Below are 20,131 nucleotides of genomic sequence, written 5' to 3'. Positions count from 1 at the left end.
TCTGAATGGAGCCTTACAGGGGGGTGATCAATCACAGGGGGGTGATCAGGGAGTCTATTTGGGGTGATCACCCCCCTGTAAGGCTCCATTCAGACGTCTGCATGTGTTTTGCGGATCCGATCCATGGATCCGTGGATCCGCAAAACACATACGGACTTCTGAATGGAGCCTTACAGGGGGGTGATAAATGACAGGGGGGTGATCAATGACAGGGGGGTTATCAGGGAGTCTATGTGAGGTGATCACCCCCCTGTCATTGATCACCCCCCTGTAAGGCTCCATTCAGACGTCCGTATGTGTTTTGCGGATCCGATCCATGGATCCGTGGATCCGTAAAACACATACGGACGTCTGAATGGAGCCTTACAGTGGGGGGATCAATGACAGGGGGGTGATCAATGACAGGGGGGTGATCAGGGAGTCTATATGGGGTGATCACTCCCCTGTCATTGATTACCCCCCTGTAAGGCTCCATTCAGACGTCCGTATGTGTTTTACGGATCCACGGATCCATGGATCCATATATCGGATCCGCAAAACACATACGGACGTCTGAATGGAGGCTTACAGGGGGGTAATCAATAACAGGGGGGTGATCAATGACAGGGGGATGATCAGGGAGTCTAGATGGGGTGATCAGGGGTTAATTAGGGGTTAATAAGTGACAGGGGGGGTGTAGTGTAGTGTGGTGCTTGATGCTACTTATTACAGAGCTGCCTGTGTCCTCTGGTGGTCGATCCAAGCAAAAGGGACCACCAGAGGACCAGGTAGCAGGTATATTAGACGCTGTTATCAAAACAGCGTCTAATATACCTGTTAGGGGTTAAAAAAATCGCATCTACAGTCTGCCAGCGAACGATCGCCGCTGGCAGGCTGTAGATCCACTCGCTCACCTGCAGTTCCTGTGAATGCGCGCGCCTGTGTGCGCGCATTCACAGGAAATCTCACGTCTCGCGAGATGACGCGTATATGCGTGACCCATGCCTGGGTGAGCCGCCTCCAGAACACGATCCTGCGTTAGGCGGTTCGGAGGCGGTTAAAAAACACCCATTTTGGGCAAAATACTTAATTTGCTGCCTTGTCTGCATCTGTCAGTGTGAAATTCAAGCGTTATATACTGCTGTCATATTCTGTTATTTCAAAAACACCCATTTTGGGCAAAGTCCTTAATATTGCAGCCTTTGCTGCATCTGTTATTGTTAAAACAAGCTTGAAATACTTAAAGAAATTTCTAGCTTTGAAAAAACACAAATTTTTGGCAATAACCTCCATCTTGGGCCTCTGCCGCATTAGTGAGAAATACAGCTATAATTTTCTGGGTTTTAAAAAACACCCTTTTATGGCAAAATACTCAATTTTACAGCCCTTGTTGCATCTGTACATGTGAAATTCAAGCGTTATATACTGCTGTCATATTCTGTTAGTAAAAAAAAACACCCATTTAGGGCAAAATACTTTATTTGCGGCCTTCTCTGCATCTGTCAGTGTAAGATACATGCTTTAGATACTGCTGTGCTATTCTGGTTTTAAAAAAAAAACACCCATTTGCGGGGAGGAGCCTGACCGCTGAGCGAGATGGAGGTCTGAGACAGAGCTCCTGCTGCCTAGACCCATGCTTTCCTGTAAAAAGACACCCATACCTGGACAAAAATGGTCAAGATCGGGAGAGATAAGCCTAGAGACCATCAGGCAACCCCTAAACATAAAAAGGGGCAGACGGAGATGGACCGTTTCATAAGAAAAAAGCTGGCGCTTTCACCAGCGCGCCTGAACAAAATGGCGCCGCAGCCCTCGATACCGAACTCGGAGGAAGAGGACGGAGATGAATATGCAGGAGCCGAGGGAGGGAGAGGGGAGGTTGACGATATACAACCTGATAACAACACTATCCTCACAAGATCCTCTCTTAAAGACTCTCTTACTCAAGCACTGGCGCCTTTATTACAAGAGGTGAGAGATATGAGGGAAGATAAGAAGTCCCTTGGTCACAGAGTGGAATCCCTGGAAGGGAACCAGAACCTACTAAGTGATCGTGCGTCTGCAGTATCCGATCTCCTGGAAGTTCAAACGAACTCACTTAATAACGCTTTACTACTGATAGAAGACCAGGAGAATCAGAGCAGAAGAAAAAACATCAGATTAAAAGGTTTACCAGAAACAGTAGAAGCAGCTGAATTACAAGCCGTTGCAGCACAGCTCTTCACTGACATACTTGAAGAAGATAAAGCGCAAGATATTAACATTGAAAGGATCCATAGATCCCTGCGCTCTGTTCCAAAGAAAGGAGAGCCGCCGCGTGATGTTATATGTGGCTTACTTAGCTTTAGAAGCACTGCAGCCTTACTCCAAGCGATGAGAGAGAGAAAGGAGCTACGTTATGAAGGTACAAAAATTTATATGTACCAAGACATCGCTCCATCCACGCTGAATAAAAGAAGAATTTTGAAGCCCTTAACAGACTATCTAAGAGACCAAAGAATACTATACCGATGGCTTTTCCCTTTCGGTCTCACTTTCAGCAAAGATGGAAGACGCTGCACAATCCGAACCCAATCGAACTTGTCAGAGGCCTGGAACCATCTAGGGACTGACCCCATACCAGTGGATTCTTGGCTGCCTTTAGACAGTTCCGTTAGGCAATTACCTCCGCTACCAGGTCTAGAACCGTGGTCGACGTCCACAAAGAATAGGTATTCAAGATCGAATAGAAGATGAGTTCGAGATCCGGATCCAGAAGGGAAAATTGACCTTGAACACTATCAAGAAACACATCATACTTCAAAAATGTGAAGTTACTTATTTATGTGCTTCTGATCTCCCCCCTCTCCCCTCCCCTTATTTGAAGGCATAAGCCACTCTGCTTATACGCCATCCTCTTGCCTTCATCTCTCTTTCTCTACTTCTTGTTTTCTCTCCCCCTCACATCTACTATATCTCGATTCTACTTCTCCATCCCCTCCCTCCACATGCACTTCTACCTCCTGTGCTCTTCTCATAGCCTTCTCATACAGTCCAGGTTCTGCTTTATAATTACTGTCTCCTATTTTGCCATTGATAAGACACTTTCCTATAGCAAAAGGATGTAAGTTATAGCTGCACCCTGTGGATACAAATCGAAATCCACCGGCTGCAGACTCTATAAGTGTCGTTAACATCAAACCTACGGGTGTCTTTATATACCTATATACTTAAGAAATGTGTAACTTGTATTGAGCTTTAGCGGTATCATGACTACTCACTAAACATTTTCTCATTTAGTATTTAGAACTGTCATGTAGAACGATCGATCCTGTCCCATTATTAGGATCCCTCACCCCCCCCTTTCCCCCCCCCCCCCCCTCTCGGTTTTTTCCCCCATTCAGGAAATTGATGATTACTAATTGACAGGCCCTACAATAATCTTAAATGTACTTAGTAGATATTATAAATGACATGTCTTCTTCTCGATAAAGCATGGGTCTGCGGTGCCAGATCAGGAATCGCTTTAGATTCTCTGTCCCCGCATATTCTCTCTGTATGAAGAACAGCGACCATCACAATGGCTGCTTTCAACTATACAAAGAAAAAAGGTCCTCCCTACAGTCAATCTCAAGATCACATCCAATAGGACCTACTCTTGTTGATATGTCAGAGTGTATTGACTTTGTTGTTGTTACTTTTGTTTATACATTGTCATAGGTTGTTCTCGAGATATTTAGCTCTGAAGAATACATACATCTCCAAATACCACTGACATGGCAACCATAACCACAACTTCCTTCAACATCAGAGGCTTCAACTCGCCTCAAAAGAGGTCTCAGGTAATTTCTCTTTTGAGGAAGAGTAAATCAAATATTTGCTTTCTTCAAGAGACCCACCTAAAAACTAACAGAATCCCTAACTTACCACATATACACTATAACAAATGGTTTCATTCCACATACAAGAAAGCAGCCAGAGGAGTCAGTATAGCCATAGCAAAACATATACCCTTTGAGCCTACACAATTGCAGACACAGATGGAAGGTACATATTTGTGAAAGGTAAAATTGGTCACACTCTGATCTCACTAGCCAGCATTTATGCCCCGAACAATAACCAATACTTATGGCTCAAGAATACGCTTGATAGATTTCAGACTTTTGCGGAAGGTATAAAACTAGGAGGAGATCTAAATGTATCCCTAAACCCAATTATGGACACCTCCAAGGGTTTGTCGGCCCTCTCACAAAAGACAATGGGAAATATTCAAAAAGTACTGACCAAAAATCATTTAGTAGATACTTGGAGAACCCTTAATGCCTCAGCTAAGGATTATTCCTATTTTTCACAAGTGCACCATTCTTTTCAAAGACTAGACTATATACTTATTTCAGACAGCCATTTAAATACCCTAAGGAAAGCTACGATAGGATCTATAACGATCTCAGACCATGCTCCAGTTTCAGCATCCATGTCTTTTCCCTCCCTACCGATGAGGGAGTGGAACTGGAGGCTAAATTAAACTTTGTTAGATTCAGACCATTCCCTAGAAGATATATCTCATAAATTAGCCTTATACTTTCAAGAAAACAAACCATAGTCTGGGAGGCACATAAAGCCTTCATCAGAGGAGAGCTTGTGGGCACCAAAGTCAAAAGAGACAGACAGAAAATATTAAATTCCCTGCTATCACAAATTGCAGCTCTGGAATCTATCCAGAAACAATACAAAGCAAAAGTCATGCAGGATGACTTGGTTGCCCTTCGCCACAAGTTAAAGGAAATACTCAACATCAGATGCGCCAAAGCATATCAGTATGCACAGTTCAGGCATTATGCGCATGGAGACAGGGGTAGTAAACTTATGACCCACTTAATTAAGAAAAGAAAAGATGCCCAGTTCATTAAAAGTATCAAAACTCACACTGGCACTGTGACCAGTGAGACTGAAGCCATAGCGACTGAATTCAGCCATTTCTACAGCCAATTATATAACATTTCACCAGATTCACCGAAAGACGCAGATCAACAAAATATTGATAAATTTCTCTCTAAGCTTAACTTACCTACCCTCCTCAAAGAAGATAGCTTATCTCTATTAGCCCCTATTACCACAGAAGAACTCTCAGATATCATCACATCCCTACCCAATGGGAAAGCCCCAGGCCCAGATGGGCTACCCGCTGGATACTACAAAAAATTACTGCCGGTCCTGCTCCCCCATATTACAGCTTGGTGCCAAGCTCTGATGTTGGGCGCTCACCTCCCAAAACAAACCTTAGAAGCTACTATAACTGTTATAGCGAAAGAAGGCAAGACAGAAACAGAATTCGGCAGTTATAGACCAATCTCACTCTTTAACCTAGATATAAAAATTTGGGCAAAGATCTTAGCAAACAGATTAAATAAAATAGTCCCGAAAATTATTCACCCTGATCAAGCCGGGTTCGTGGCAGGTAGAGAAGGCAATTTCCACTCTTGCAGAGTATTACATGCAATCAAATTAGCAAAAGACAAAAAACGTCCTTTCATCCTTCTCAGTACAGATGCCGAGAAGGCGTTTGATCGAGTCAACTGGCTAGATATGCAAAGAGCTCTACAGATGTTTGGTGTACCTTCCCCTTTTATCACTGCGATTATGTCCCTTTATCATCACCTTAGTGCTAGAGTGAGGGTCAACGGCACATTATCTACTCCTTTTAACATAAGCAACGGTACACGCCAAGGTTGCCCGTTGTCCCCCACTCTTTTCATTATCACTATGGAAACTTTGCTACAAGCAATAAGAGACAATCCACTGATAAAGGGCCTGAAAACCAACCAAACAGAGCATAAATGTGCCGCCTTCGCGGATGACCTTCTACTCCTGATCACCAATCCCATCCAGGCTTTCTCTCCACTAATGGAACTGTTTGAGCAATTTGGAACATCTATGCCTGCGACCTCAACCTGCGTACCGCAAGAAGGGAGGGGGTTCTTTCATCTGCTCCCCTTGCCTTTTCCCTGTATGTTGTGCACCTACAGTATCTGTGCCCTTCACTTTACCTGGGAGCCATTGCTCCTGGTGGCTCCTGTATTTGCTGGTGATTATATCACCTCCAGCAAATAATCTACACCTTCTGGCCCTTTTTTTTCTTTGCCTCAGAAACGTGCATGTAGGGATCTTCTCAGGGCCAAACAGGGACTGCAATTCCAGGGTTAGGTTCCGGACGGGGACCCAACTAGTGGGACACCCCGTGGTTAGACTAAAGGGTTATCGTAGGGCCTTGAGGGTCGACTAGGGATAGTAAGGAATATCTTCCTGTGATCCCTTTTACAGCGTGCTGACCCTCGAACCGCCGAAGTGGACCACCCTGATCAGAAACATCGAAACAAAGGTGTCCGGAGTATCCACCATCTGTAGGGTAGGACACCTGGTTTTTCAGTGGTGCCGTCGCGCACCTTATGTTTTGGGTGTAACTGTGTATACTGTGTCACACGGCTTCCTTTTACACCCATATCATTATATGTTTCCTGTTGTTTTGTTGTGTGTCGTTGCGCATTATTGTTCATGCTGTGAAACACCTGTCTGCATTATATGTTTGCCATCAGTGTATAGGGTGTTAGCATATACCAATGCTGACACCTTAATTTTTGTGCGGCTTGGGTATAAGTACACACCTGTTCTTGTTACCTTCAGTGTCCCTCATTTTTCGAACAAGTGTGGACACAGCTTTTACCGTTCTCTCACAGCCCCTTCCAGCCCTGGGGAAGTGGAAAACGGTATTGTGTATTCATCTTTTTTACGCACATGTGGTGCCGGCATATATCGACTACTGCCGCCCCGTTCTATTGATTGGGTATTAGTGTATACCTGCACTTGTTACCTCCTGTGTCCGACACTATCTGAATAAGTGTGGTCACAGTTGTTACCCTTTTCATCAAGCACCCCTCCTTGACTATGGGGCATTGGAAACGGCTTTGTGTATTCAGCTATTGTTATTTTGAGGGATATATCCCACCTATTTTATATTAAGAAGTAAAAGTTAAGTATTAAATAATCCAGATCACTAATTACCGATTTCTATGACTTATGCGAGTGATTACATATGAATATCAATTTTCTGCAATTTGGAACACTATCAAACTTCAAAATTAACTACTCTAAGTCAGAAGCACTTAATATCACTGTCCCAACACCTCAAATCCAAAAACTACGTACTTCCTATCCTTTTACATGGCAGCAGGAAAAAATCAAATATCTAGGAATTTTCCTAACCAATTCACCATCTAATTTATACTCCATAAACTATTTACCTCTACTGAAAAAAGAGACCAGTTAAACTCCTTAGCTCTTCCCTTTGTCTCCTGGCTAGGCAGAAAAAAAACTTTTACAAACCTATATTATGCCTAAGCTCCTCTACCTCCTCCAAATGGTTCCTATCCATTTACCTCACTCCTTTTTCGCTTCCACTTGCTCACTATTTACAACATCCTTCCTATGGAAGGGCAAAAAGTCACGTCTAGCATACGATAAACTGATCCGAGACCACTCGCAAGGAGGTATGGGCCTCCCGGATAACAAGACTTACTACAGAGCGATCCAACTAAAAAGATGGCTGCAGTTATGCATTCCCCACTTCAGGATTTTAGGCTCAGATATAGAATTATCTATTCTAACCAACTGTCAGTTAGCAGGACTATGGGGCGTCAAAAGGCTTCACCCCCCAATAGAAGGATTGTCCAAAGGGATTTATTCTGTCTTTAATGCCCTATCCAGCCATACACACTTACTTTCTGAACCCCCAAGACTCATGCCTTCTACACTAAGTCCATTCTTAATTTATCCAAATGTCACCAACCCTCCAGATTTCTGGAATATTTTCAATGATTTAAATATTGAGGAACTGCTAGCACATACAAAAACAACAACTGATATAAATGCAATTTGTTCCCATCGCCTAAAACAGGCCAATTTTTTTGACCTGAAAGTCTTCAAAGATACATGCTCTAAATTACACGCCAAATATGCAACAGTGAAGGAGGCTACCTGGTTTGAGAAAATGGCACAAGGATAAACAACACCTAAACATGCAATTTCTACTATTTATAAAAAATATACAATGCTCACTAAAAAAGAACAAACCAGCCTACAGCACTCAGTGGGAAAGAGATCTGGGAGTATCCTTTAGTGCAGCGGATATCGACCAAATACATCTGAAATCCCATGGATTCTCTAGGTGCGTAAAAATACAGGAGCATTCGTATAAAACGATGGTCAGATGGTATAATGACCCCAGCAAACTCCACAAAATGGGTTTAACAAAATCAAACACATGCTGGCGTTGCTCTCAGGGAGAAGGCACACTTGGCCACATATTTTGGTCTTGTCCGTTAATCACCAATTTTTGGTCCCATATTGAAACAGAAATAAACCAAATATGTGACACCTCCCTCCAGCTTTCGTCTGTCTCAGTGCTATTGTGGCTACCCTCTAAAGGATGGTCCCCTAAACCGTTTGACCTCCCTACATGGCTTGTTCAAGCAGCCAGGTCTCTCATTCAGCTGCACTGGCTTGACCCAAATCCTCCTTCCCTTACTCAATGGAGGATGAAAGTCGAACAACTATACCTTATGGAAGAACTTAGTAGCTGGGCCAGCCGATCTCATTACAAATTTTTGCGACTATGGAACCCATGGTGTGATTATAGAAAAGCCTGTACTTAATGTATGTTTCAAGATCCTACGCTTCTACCCACTTACACATGTACACATATGCACTACACTACTATCGTACCACTAGGGTAATCAATTACTCCTCTGCCACCTGTCTATTATTGCCCTATGGAAAGGCAAATATACAGAACTAATAGCCGTGACTTGAATGTGTATGTATTTGTATGTATTTCTAGATTTGCTCATTTGTATTTTTGTATTGAAGTATACGATACCTTTCATTAATCATATAATATACTTTACTGGTTTTAAAGAGCTCTTTAAACAACCTGTGAACAACCTGTGACATCTGTATCATTAGGAGGATATTCAACTCCTCCAACTTATTATGTATGTTTATGTTGTGACTGTTATATCCCATCACAGAAGTCTAAGTTGAGTGAAGCTGGGCTCACCGATGAAGATGATCCCATGCCCTACTCGGACATGTGAAAAAATTGATGTTACTTTTTTCTATATACACTCCCCAAATATGTATACTTTTATGGGCATTTGTTATATATACTTGTTTAAATATCTGTACTTATGTGAAAACGTATATATTATGAGACAACGCAAATAATACTTACATTTTCATTTCGAAAATCAATAAAACAGATATTTGTTAAAAAAACACCCATTTTGGGCAAAATAATTAATTTGCGGCCTTGTCTGCATCTATACGTGTGAAATTCAACTCACGTGTGAAAGGAACGTGCATTTGTTGTCTCTAGTGCGCCTGATCAACCACTGGAGATAATGACGTTGTCCCTGTAAATAAGCACGCATGAGAATCATAGTGAACTTTATTAGGCATTGATCTCTGAGCAAGGCTGGATAAAGTTCACTCCAGGGTTAATGGGAGATTATTGTATACATGTGTTTTGTTAGCTGGCTATGTTATTGTATTGTATTGAAGAAGTGATGGTGGTTTCTCTTCTTACTGTATATCATCACTTTCCGTATGTTTGTTACTGTACATGAAGGAAGTGGTTGGGTGATGGGTCTGCCCCTTCCTATTGTTACCCTTTTTGGGGCTATAAAATAAAGAAAAGAGACTGGGCAGGGGGAAGTGCTCAACAGAAGCTCTACGATGAAACACCTTGTCTGACTCTGGATCAGTCACGTGCAACATAAGAAAATAATCCAGCGGCACTCACCAATCGACATTTTCATTTACTTCATTCACCAGGGGTCAGGAGCAGACACGATACAGTGCAACCAAACAAACAGTAACCGGCGACGGCCGTTTCACGCACAAAGCGCTTCCTCTGGCCACAGCTCACAAGTCAAGCACACCTATCACCTTATATAGGTAAATGCACTAGGGACGTATACCCACTACATCACTTCCCGTCCATAACGCAGCTCAGGTGTACGGTGCTGTTGCGATCGCGCCCACCTCCATCACACACAATCCGATTGAAAGTATGTGCTTCTGTGGTGGCGCGATCGCTAACTTACCAGATAACCATACACTGCGTATTGGTGGGTTTGATCCCGTGCCATCTGCCCATCACTCTGCGATCAAGCAGTATATTTACATAAAAGACATCAGGACATACATCAGGTGATATTAAAAACAAAAATTAACATTGAGCAAATCCCTAGTAAATAATTACTAAAATACGCTTAAATCTATTTTTTCATTTAGCCAAAGTGGGCCCGTAGCATTGGACCATAGGATCCACCTGCCTTCCCTTCTAAGAAGTTCATGATCCCTGTTCCCTCCCCTCTGAGGGGTTGGGACAACCTCCAAACCTGCAAACCGTAGAACTCTACTGTCTCCGCCGTGTACCGTGTGGACATGTTCTATTAATCGTGGGACTCCTTTACCTGCGGCAATTGATCCCACGTAATAGAACATGTCCGCACGGTACACGGCAGAGACAGTAGAGTTCTACGGTTTGCAGGCCTGGAGGTTGTCCCAACCCCTCAGAGCGGAGGGGACAGGGATCGTGAACTTCTGAGAAGGGAAGGCAGGTGGATCCTACGGTCCAATGCTATGGGCCCACTTGGGCTAAATGAAAAAACTGATTTAAGCGTATTTTTGTAATTATTTAATAGGGATTTGCTCAATGTTCATTTTTGTTTTTAATATCACTTGATGTATGTCCTGATGTCCTTTATGTAAACATACTGCTTGATCATAGAGTGATGGGCAGATGGCACAGCAGGGAATCAAACCCACCAATACACAGTGTATGGTGATCTGGTAAGTTAGCGATCGCGCCACCACAGAAGCACACACTTTCAATTGAATCGTGTGTGATGGAGGTGGGTGAGCGAGATCGCAACAGCACCGTACACCTGAGCTGCATTATGGACGGGAAGTGATGTAGTGGGTATACGCCCCTAGTGCATTTACCTATATAAGGTGATAGGTGTGCTTGACTTGTGAGCTCTGGCCAGAGGAAGCGCTTCGTGTGCGAAACGGCAGTCGCTGCTTACTGTTTGCTTAGTTGCACTGTATCGTGTCTGCTCCTGACCCGTGGTGAATAAAGTAAATGAAAACATTGATTGGTGAGTGCCGTTGGATTATTTTCTTATGTTGCACGTGAATTATTAATGCATGACACCAGCTGAGCACAGCCTGACCGGGGGATACGCTGAACATTGTCCGTCGCTGTACTTGCAGGAGGAAGCGGGGTTATGTGCAGTGCCATCGGATCTGTTGTCTAACTCCATTGACTCTGGATGAGTGTTACCTTTCCTTACACAAAAGAGCTTGATGCACATGCTTTTAAGCACGGGAGACATTATTTGTGGTTGGAGTACTTTGGCGCACTCTCAGCGCAGCTTGGATATGTGCGTCTGACGCAAGCAAATTTCTACAACAAAGTGGCGAGCCTGGTATAACAAGGGAACCGACAGATTTTTTTTTTGCTGGCTCTGAGTTGATTGTACAGAGATTGTATGGTGAGATTGTGATGTGTGTGCTGACAAGTACACAGTATTGTCTTTTTTTGTTGCAACTTCTCTGTTTTTGTGTAACTTTTATGTTACTGTGATTTTGTAAGAGGTGATTTTGGCTTGTAGAGGCAGCATTTTGTTTTAGTGTTTGTACAGGAGAGACAGCATTTAGAGAGATTTTTTTATACTGCTAGCCTGTAAATCACCCCCAGAGTGCAGGTTTAATCTGGTTTCGGGGGTGGGGCACAGGGAATAGAGAAACTGTTTTGTTTAATTTGGTTTTTCTATTGCTGGATTTTGGAGACACCATCTTGTCTTCCTTTGTGTGTCGAGCCATGTGGTTTTGTCGGTCATCTTTAATTTCCTTTGTGTGAAGACCATGTGGCTTTGGCATACATCTTGGTTAGTTTGGTGCTGCAGGTTTTAACAAGGAATTCATTTTAGTTTGAGCTGGTTTACTTTTAGCTTTTAATTTTGGTGTCTATGGAAAGAGATTTTCTTGTTTTTGCCTCATATGTCAGTTTTGTCCAGAATAGTTATTTTGTCTTTTTGTAACCTTTCTATGTACAGTTTGATTTTGTTTTGGTAAGTTTTGCGCTGGATATCGGTTGAGTGTTCGGTTATAGTATAGCTCAGTGACCAGTCTGATAGGGGAATCATTGTGTGAACATTAGTGTCAGTTTAGCGGTGAAATTGTCCTATAGTTGATGATTCTGCTTAATGTTTGTATATCTGTGGCTGTTACACTGAATTGTAGAATTGTTTGGCATAGTTAATACGGGCACTATAGTGTAGAAAGGAGTTGCTTTGTAGTTCTATGTCAAAAGTATTGAGACAACTCCTAGAGATCTATAGCAGTGTCTTTTTTTGTAGCAATCATTGTGGTGTTTGTATTCCTGTACAATGGAAAGCATTTTTAAAGAAGTTGCAAAGTTGAAGAACACGGTGGCCATTCTTCAAGCTATGCATGGATCTACTGATCCATGGCTGCAGGCTCAGAATTGTGTAGCAAACCTGATCGGTACCAGAAAATGGCGTAAACGGAAAGGCAAGTATGCTCTGACTTTTGCTGCTGGGTGGATAGCGGATAAATATGAGGAATCTTGTAGGCTGAAGCTGAATTTGGAAGGAGAAGTGGAAGATTTAAAAGTGTAAATTGGTTAATTGAGAACTCTTGTCCAGCAGGCAGCTGAAGGTAGCACTGAGTATGAATGTACTGTGAGGTGTAATACTGAGCTGCGCAAGGAGAATGAATGGTTGTCTGAAAGCCTGATACACGCACAGGGTGTTGTAAGGGAATTGTCTGCTCTATGCAGGAGGACAGAAGTTGAACATTCTCAGTGCTTAGCGCAGCCAGAGTCATTGAAACAACCGTTAGAGAGTAATGTTTCTGGGGTTAGATGCAATGTATGGGCTGTAAGTATGGAGAAGTCTGAGGACTTTGATTCAGATACTGAAACCGATCCAGGGATGGAGATGAACAATTTGTCTGACCCTGGAGTTGGAAGTACAATGGCAGAGGATTCCTCAGATGAGTCCGTGGTAAGAGGACTCAATTCAGATGGTAGTGTGGGATCTAGTCATGCTAGGATGGTTAATGTTGTGCAGCAAGGCAGATCACCATGTGCCCAGAGAAGGTTTTGTGCAGGAAGACAAGCTATTCGTTGTTTTGCATGCAGGGGATTTGGGCACATTGCAAGATATTGTGACATCGCTAATGGCAACAGACACAGGTATGTTAAGTACCCCATAACCACACATAGAAGTAAAGTGGTTTATTCAGCAAGGTGGGGTAATGGTCCAATACATGGTTCTTGAACATCTTGTCTACTCTCGCTTAATAAGCTATCTCTCTGCAAACTCTCTTCTTGACCCCTTACAATCTGCCTTCCGCCCTCTTCACTCTACAGAAACTGCCCTTACTAAAGTGTCTAACGATCTCCTAACAGCAAAAAGAAATTGTGACTATTCTCTACTGATTCTGTTGGATCTCTCTGCAGCGTTCGATACCGTAGACCATAAACTCGTCATCACCATGCTCCACTCAATTGGCCTTAAGGACACTGCTCTCTCTTGGTTATCTTCCTATCTCTCTGTCCGCTCCTTTAGTGTATCATTCGCTGGCTCTTCTTCTTTTCCTCTTCCTCTTGATGTTGGAGTTCCCCAGGGCTCAGTACTAGGTCTTCTACTCTTCTCCCTCTATACAGCCCCCATCAGACAGACTATCAATAGATTTGGCTTTCGATACCATCTCTATGCTGACGACACTCAACTATACACTTTGTCCCTTGACATCACCCCTGCTAAACTCCAAAACACCATTAATTGTCTGGCAGCTATCTCTAACATCATGTCCTATCTGTATGTAAAGCTGAACCTCTCAAAAACTGAACTTCTTGTCTTTCCCCAATCTACTAACCCACCTAAACTTGATATTTCAATTTCGGTTTGCAGCACTATCATAACTCCTGTGCAACATGCCCGCTGTCTTGGGGCCACATTTGACTCCGATCTCTCCTTTGTTCCCCATATTCAATCACTTACACGCTCTTTTCATCTGCACCTCAAGAATATCACCAGAATCCGCCCTTTTCTTACGGTGGAAACAGCAAAAACTCTTTTTGTTGCCTTGATTCATTCTCGCCTTGACTACTGCAACGCATTACTAATCGGTCTCCCTCTCACTAAACTCTACCCCCTCCAGTCTGTTCTAAATGCTGCACCCAGGCTCATCTATCCATCCAACCGCTACACTGATGCTACTAGTAGGGATGAGCGAACCCGAACTGTATAGTTTGGGTTCGTACCGAATTTTGGGGTGTCCGTGACACGGACCCGAACTCGAACATTTTCGTAAATGTCCGGGTTCGGGTTCGGTGTTCGGCGCTTTCTTGGCGCTTTTTGAAAGGCTGCAAAACAGCCAATCAACAAGCATCATACTACTTGCCCCAAGAGGCCATCACAGCCTTGCCTACTATTGGCATGGCTGTGATTGGCCAGTGCAGCATGTGACCCAGCCTCTATATAAGCTTGGGTCACGTAGCGCTGCACGTCACTCTGCTGATACAAGTGTAGGGAGAGGTTGCAGCTGCGACGTTAGGGCGAGATTAGGAAGTGATTAACTCCTCCAAAAGACTTCATTCAGTGATCGATCTACAGCTGTGGATCATTGAACTGCTGCTATTCAACTGCTCAGTGTTTTTAGGGTGCCCAGAGCGTTTTTCAGTCACTTTTTTCTGGGGTGATCGGCGGCCATTTTGTGGCTTGCTTGTGCGCCAGCACAAGCTGCCACCAAGTGCATTTAACCATCAATAGTGTCGTTATTTTTTGCTATATCCTACATCAGGGTCAAGCTTTCATCAAGTGCATTTAACCATCAAAAGTGTGGTTATTTTTTGGCCATATACTACATCAGGGGCAAGCTGACCTTGTCACCCAAGTGCATTTAACCATCAATAGTGTGGTTATTTTTTGCTATATCCTACATCAGGGTCAAGCTTTCATCAAGTGCATTTAACCATCAATAGTGTGGTTATTTTTTTGCCATATACTACATCAGGGGCAAGTTGAGCCTGTCACAAAGTGCATTTAACCATCAATAGTGTGGTTATATTTTGGCCATATACTACATCAGGGGCAAGTTGAGCCTGTCACCCAGCGCCTAAAAAATAGGCCTCACATTTATATTAATCCAAATCTGTCATTACTGCTTTAGCTGGTCAAGTTATTTTTAGTGACCGTCAAAGCACAGTTTTTGTTCTGGGTTGAAAAACAATTCCCAAATTTGCAATTCTCAAAATTAGTGGTTTCTGCTGTATCAGGCCTACTTTAAATCTATCCCTAAAAGGGTATATTAGATTCAAGGTGATGATAGGGTAATTCTCAAGAACTTCACACACACGCTACAGTGCAGATCCAAGTCTAATTCTGTGATTAAACGTATACCTGTCACCCAGCGCCTAAAAAATAGGCCTCACATTTATATTTATCCAAATCTGTACTGTTTTAGCTGGTAAAGTTATTTTTAGTGACCGTCAAAGCACAGTTTTTGTTCTGGGTTGAAAAACAATTCCCAAATTTGAAATTCTCAAAATTAGTGGTTTCTGCTGTATCAGGCCTACTTTAAATCTATCCCTAAAAGGGTATATTAGATTCAAGGTGCTGATAGGGTAATTCTCAAAAACTTAACACACACGCTACAGTGCAGATCCAAGTCTAATTCTGTGAGTAAACGTATACGTGTCACCCAGCGCCTAAATAATAGGCCTCAAATTTATATTCAGCTAAATCTGTCATTACTGGTGTGCGTGTATTAGTGTAATACGGTACCTAAATAGATAGCCAGATAGACTTAGTGTTAGGTGTCTGTAAAAAAAGGCCTGAATTTTAATTTAATACATTGGCCCAAATAATATTTTTCTTATTGTGGTGAACGGTAACAATGAGGAAAACATCTAGTAAGGGACGCGGACGCGGACATGGTCGTGGTGGTGTTAGTGGACCCTCTGGTGCTGGGAGAGGACGTGGCCGTTCTGCCACAGCCACACGTCCTAGTGTACCAACTACCTCAGGTCCCAGCAGCCACCTGAATTTACAGGGATATTTGGTGGGGCCCAATGCCGTTCTAAGGATGGTAAGGCCTGAGCAGGTACAGGCATTAGTCAATTGGGTGGCCGACAGTGCATCCAGCACGTTCACATTATCTCCCACCCAGTCTTCTGCAGAAAGCGCACAGATGGCGCATGAAAACCAAGCCCATCAGTCTGTCACATCGCCCCCATGCATATCAGGGAAACTGTCTGAGCCTCAAGTTATGCAGCAGTCTCTTATGCTGTTTGATGACTCTGCTGCCAGGGTTTCCCAAGGGCATCCACCTAGCCCTTCCCCAGGGGTGGAAGAGATAGAATGCACTAACGCACAACCACTTATGTTTCCTGATGATGAGGACATGGGAATACCACCTCAGCACGTCTCTGATGATGACGAAACACAGGTGCCAACTGCTGCGTCTTTCTGCAGTGTGCAGACTGAACAGTGTGCGGATGATGAGGTCCTAGACCCCACATGGAATGAAGGTTGTGCCACTGACTTTCACAGTTCGGAGGAAGAGGCAGTGGTGAGACCGAGCCAACAGCGTAGCAAAAGAGGGAGCAGTGGGCAAAAGCAGAACACCCGCCGCCAAGAGACTCCGCCTGCTACTGACCGCCGCCATCTGGGACCGAGCACCCCAAAGGCAGCTTCAAGGAGTTCCCTGGCATGGCACTTCTTCAAACAATGTGCTGACGACAAGACCCGAGTGGTTTGCACGCTGTGCCATCAGTGCCTGAAGCGAGGCATTAACGTTCTGAACCTTAGCACAACCTGCATGACCAGGCACCTGCATGCAAAGCATGAACTGCAGTGGAGTAAACACCTTAAAAACAAGGAAGTCACTCAGGCTCCCCCTGCTACCTCTTCTTCTGCTGCTGCCGCCTCGGCCTCTTCTGCTGCTGCCGCCGCCTCTGCCTTTTCCTCCGCCTCTGGAGGAACGTTGGCACCTGCCGCCCAGCAAGCATGGGATGTACCACCAACACCACCACCTGCGTTACCAAGCATCTCAACCATGTCACACGGCAGCGTTCAGCTCTCCATCTCACAAACATTTGAGAGAAAGCGTAAATTCCCACCTAGCCACCCTTGATCCCTGGCCCTGAATGCCAGCATTTCTAAACTACTGGCCTATGAAATGCTGTCATTTAGGCTGGTGGACACACACAGCTACAAACAGCTCATGTCACTTGCTGTCCCACAGTATGTTGTTCCCAGCCAGCACTACTTCTCCAAGAGAGCCGTGCCTTCCCTGCACAACCAAGTATCCGATAAAATCAAGTGTGCACTGCGCAACGCCATCTGTGGCAAGGTCCACCTAACCACAGATACGTGGACCAGTAAGCACGGCCAGGGACGCTATATCTCCCTAACTGCACAATGGGTAAATGTAGTGGCGGCTGGGCATCAGGTGGAGAGCTGTTTGGCGCACGTCCTTCCCCGCCAAGATTGCAGGGCAACATTTTTTGCCTCCTGTCTCCTCCTCCTCCTACTCAGCTTCCTCCTCCTCTTCTTCCACCTGCTCATCCAGTCAGCCACACACCTTCACCAAATCTCGTTGCAGCTCTGGGACTAGCCGGTTTGACACACATCCCTTGCCTGGCGCATGTGATGAATTTGGTGGTGCAGAAGTTCATTCACAACTACCCCGACATGTCAGAGCTGCTGCATAAAGTGCGGGCCGTCTGTTCGCGCTTCCGGCGTTCACATCTTGCCGCTGCTCGCCTGTCTGCGCTACAGCGTAACTTCGGCCTTCCCGCTCACCGCCTCATATGCGACGTGCCCGCCAGGTGGAACTCCACCTTGCACATGCTGGACAGACTGTGCGAGCAGCAGCAGGCCATAGTGGAGTTTCAGCTGCAGCACGCACGGGTCAGTCGCACTGCGGAACAGCACCACTTCACCACCAAAACAGGGCCTCCATGCGAGACCTGTGTGCCCTGTTGCGCTGTTTCGAGTACTCCACCAACATGGCCAGTGGCGATGACCCCGTTATCAGCGTTACAATACCACTTCTATGTCTCCTTGAGAAAACACTTAGGGCGATGATGGAAGAGGAGGTGGCCCAGGAGGAGGAGGAGGAAGAGGGGTCATTTTTAGCACTTTCAGGCCAGTCTCTTCGAAGTGACTCAGAGGGAGGTTTTTTGCAACAGCAGAGGCCAGGTACAAATGTGGCCATTCAGGGCCCACTACTGGAGGACAAAGAGGACGAGGATGAGAAGGAGGTGGAGGAGGATCAGGATGAAGCAGGTTCACAGCGGGCTGGCACCCAACGCAGCACGGGCCCATCACTGGTGCGTGGCTAGGGGGAAACGCAGGACGATGACGATACGCCTCCCACAGAGCACAGCTTGTCCTTACCTCTGGGCAGCCTGGCACACATGAGCGACTACATGCTGCAGTGCCTGTGCAACGACAGCAGAGTTGCCCACATTTTAACGTGTGTGGACTACTGGGTTGCCACCCTGCTGGATCCATGGTACAAAGACAATGTGCCCAACTTACTTCATGTACTGGAGCGTGATAGTAAGATGCGCGAGTACAAGCGCACGTTGGTAGACGCGCTACTGAGAGCATTCCCAAATGTCACAGGGGAACAAGTGGAAGCCCAAGGCGAAGGCAGAGGAGGAGCAAAAGGTCGATAACGCAGCTGTGTCACGGCCAGCTCCTCTGAGGGCAGGGTTAGCATGGCAGAGATGTGGAAAAGTTTTGTCACCACGCCACAGCTAACTGCACCACCACCTGATACGGAACGTGTTAGCAGGAGGCAACATTTCAATAACATGGTGGAACAGTACCTGTGCACACCCCTCCACGTACTGACTGATGGTTCGGCCCCATTCAACTTCTGGGTCTCCAAATTGTCCACGTGGCCAGAGCTAGCCTTTTATGCCTTGGAGGTGCTGGCCTGCCCGGCGGCCAGCGTTTTGTCTGAACGTGTATTCAGCACGGCAGGGGGCGTCATTACAGACAAACGCAGCCGCCTGTCTACAGCCAATGTGGACAAGCTGACGTTCATAAAAATGGATCCCACAGGACCTGTCCATCCCTTGTGCAGATTAGACATTAACTACCTCCCCTTAACAATATATTATTGTACTCCAGGGCACTTCCTCATTCAATCCTATTTTTATTTTCATTTTACCATTATATTGCGGGGCAACCCAAAGTTGAATAAACCTCTCCTCTGTCTGGGTGCCGGGGCCTAAAAATATCTGACAGTGGCCTGTTCCAGTGGTGGGTGACATGAAGCCTGATTCTCTGCTATGACATGAAGACTGATTCTCTGCTGACATGAAGCCTGAATCTCTGTTATGGAACCTCTCTCCTCTGCCTGGGTGCCTGGGCCTAAATATGTGACAGTGGCCTGTTCCTGTGGTGGGTGACGTGAAGCCTGATTCTCTGCTATGACATGAAGACTGATTCTCTGCTGACATGAAGCCAGATTCTCTGTTACGGGACCTCTCTCCTCTGCCTGGTTGCCTGGGCCTAAATATCTGACAGTGGCCTGTTCCAGTGGTGGGTGACGTGAAGCCTGATTCTCTGCTATGACATGAAGACTGATTCTCTGCTGACATGTAGCCTGAATCTCTGTTATGGGACCTCTCTCCTCTGCCTGGGTGCCTGGGCCTAAATATGTGACAGTGGCCTGTTCCAGTGGTGGGTGACGTGAAGCCTGATTCTCTGCTATGACATGAAGACTGATTCTCTGCTGACATGAAGCCAGATTCTCTGTTACGGGACCTCTCTCCTCTGCCTGGGTGCCTGGGCCTAAATATCTGACAGTGGCCTGTTCCAGTGGTGGGTGACGTGAAGCCTGATTCTCTGCTATGACATGAAGACTGATTCTCTGCTGACATGAAGCCTGAATCTCTGTTATGGGACCTCTCTCCTCTGCCTGGGTGCCGGGGCCTAAAAATATCTGACAGTGGCCTGTTCCAGTGGTGGGTGACGTGAAGCCTGATTCTCTGCTATGA

Source organism: Bufo bufo, chromosome 3 (genome assembly GCF_905171765.1).
Source record: "Bufo bufo chromosome 3, aBufBuf1.1, whole genome shotgun sequence".
NCBI classification, from domain to species: Eukaryota; Metazoa; Chordata; class Amphibia; order Anura; family Bufonidae; genus Bufo; species Bufo bufo.
Note: the sequence above shows the minus strand (reverse complement) of the source record.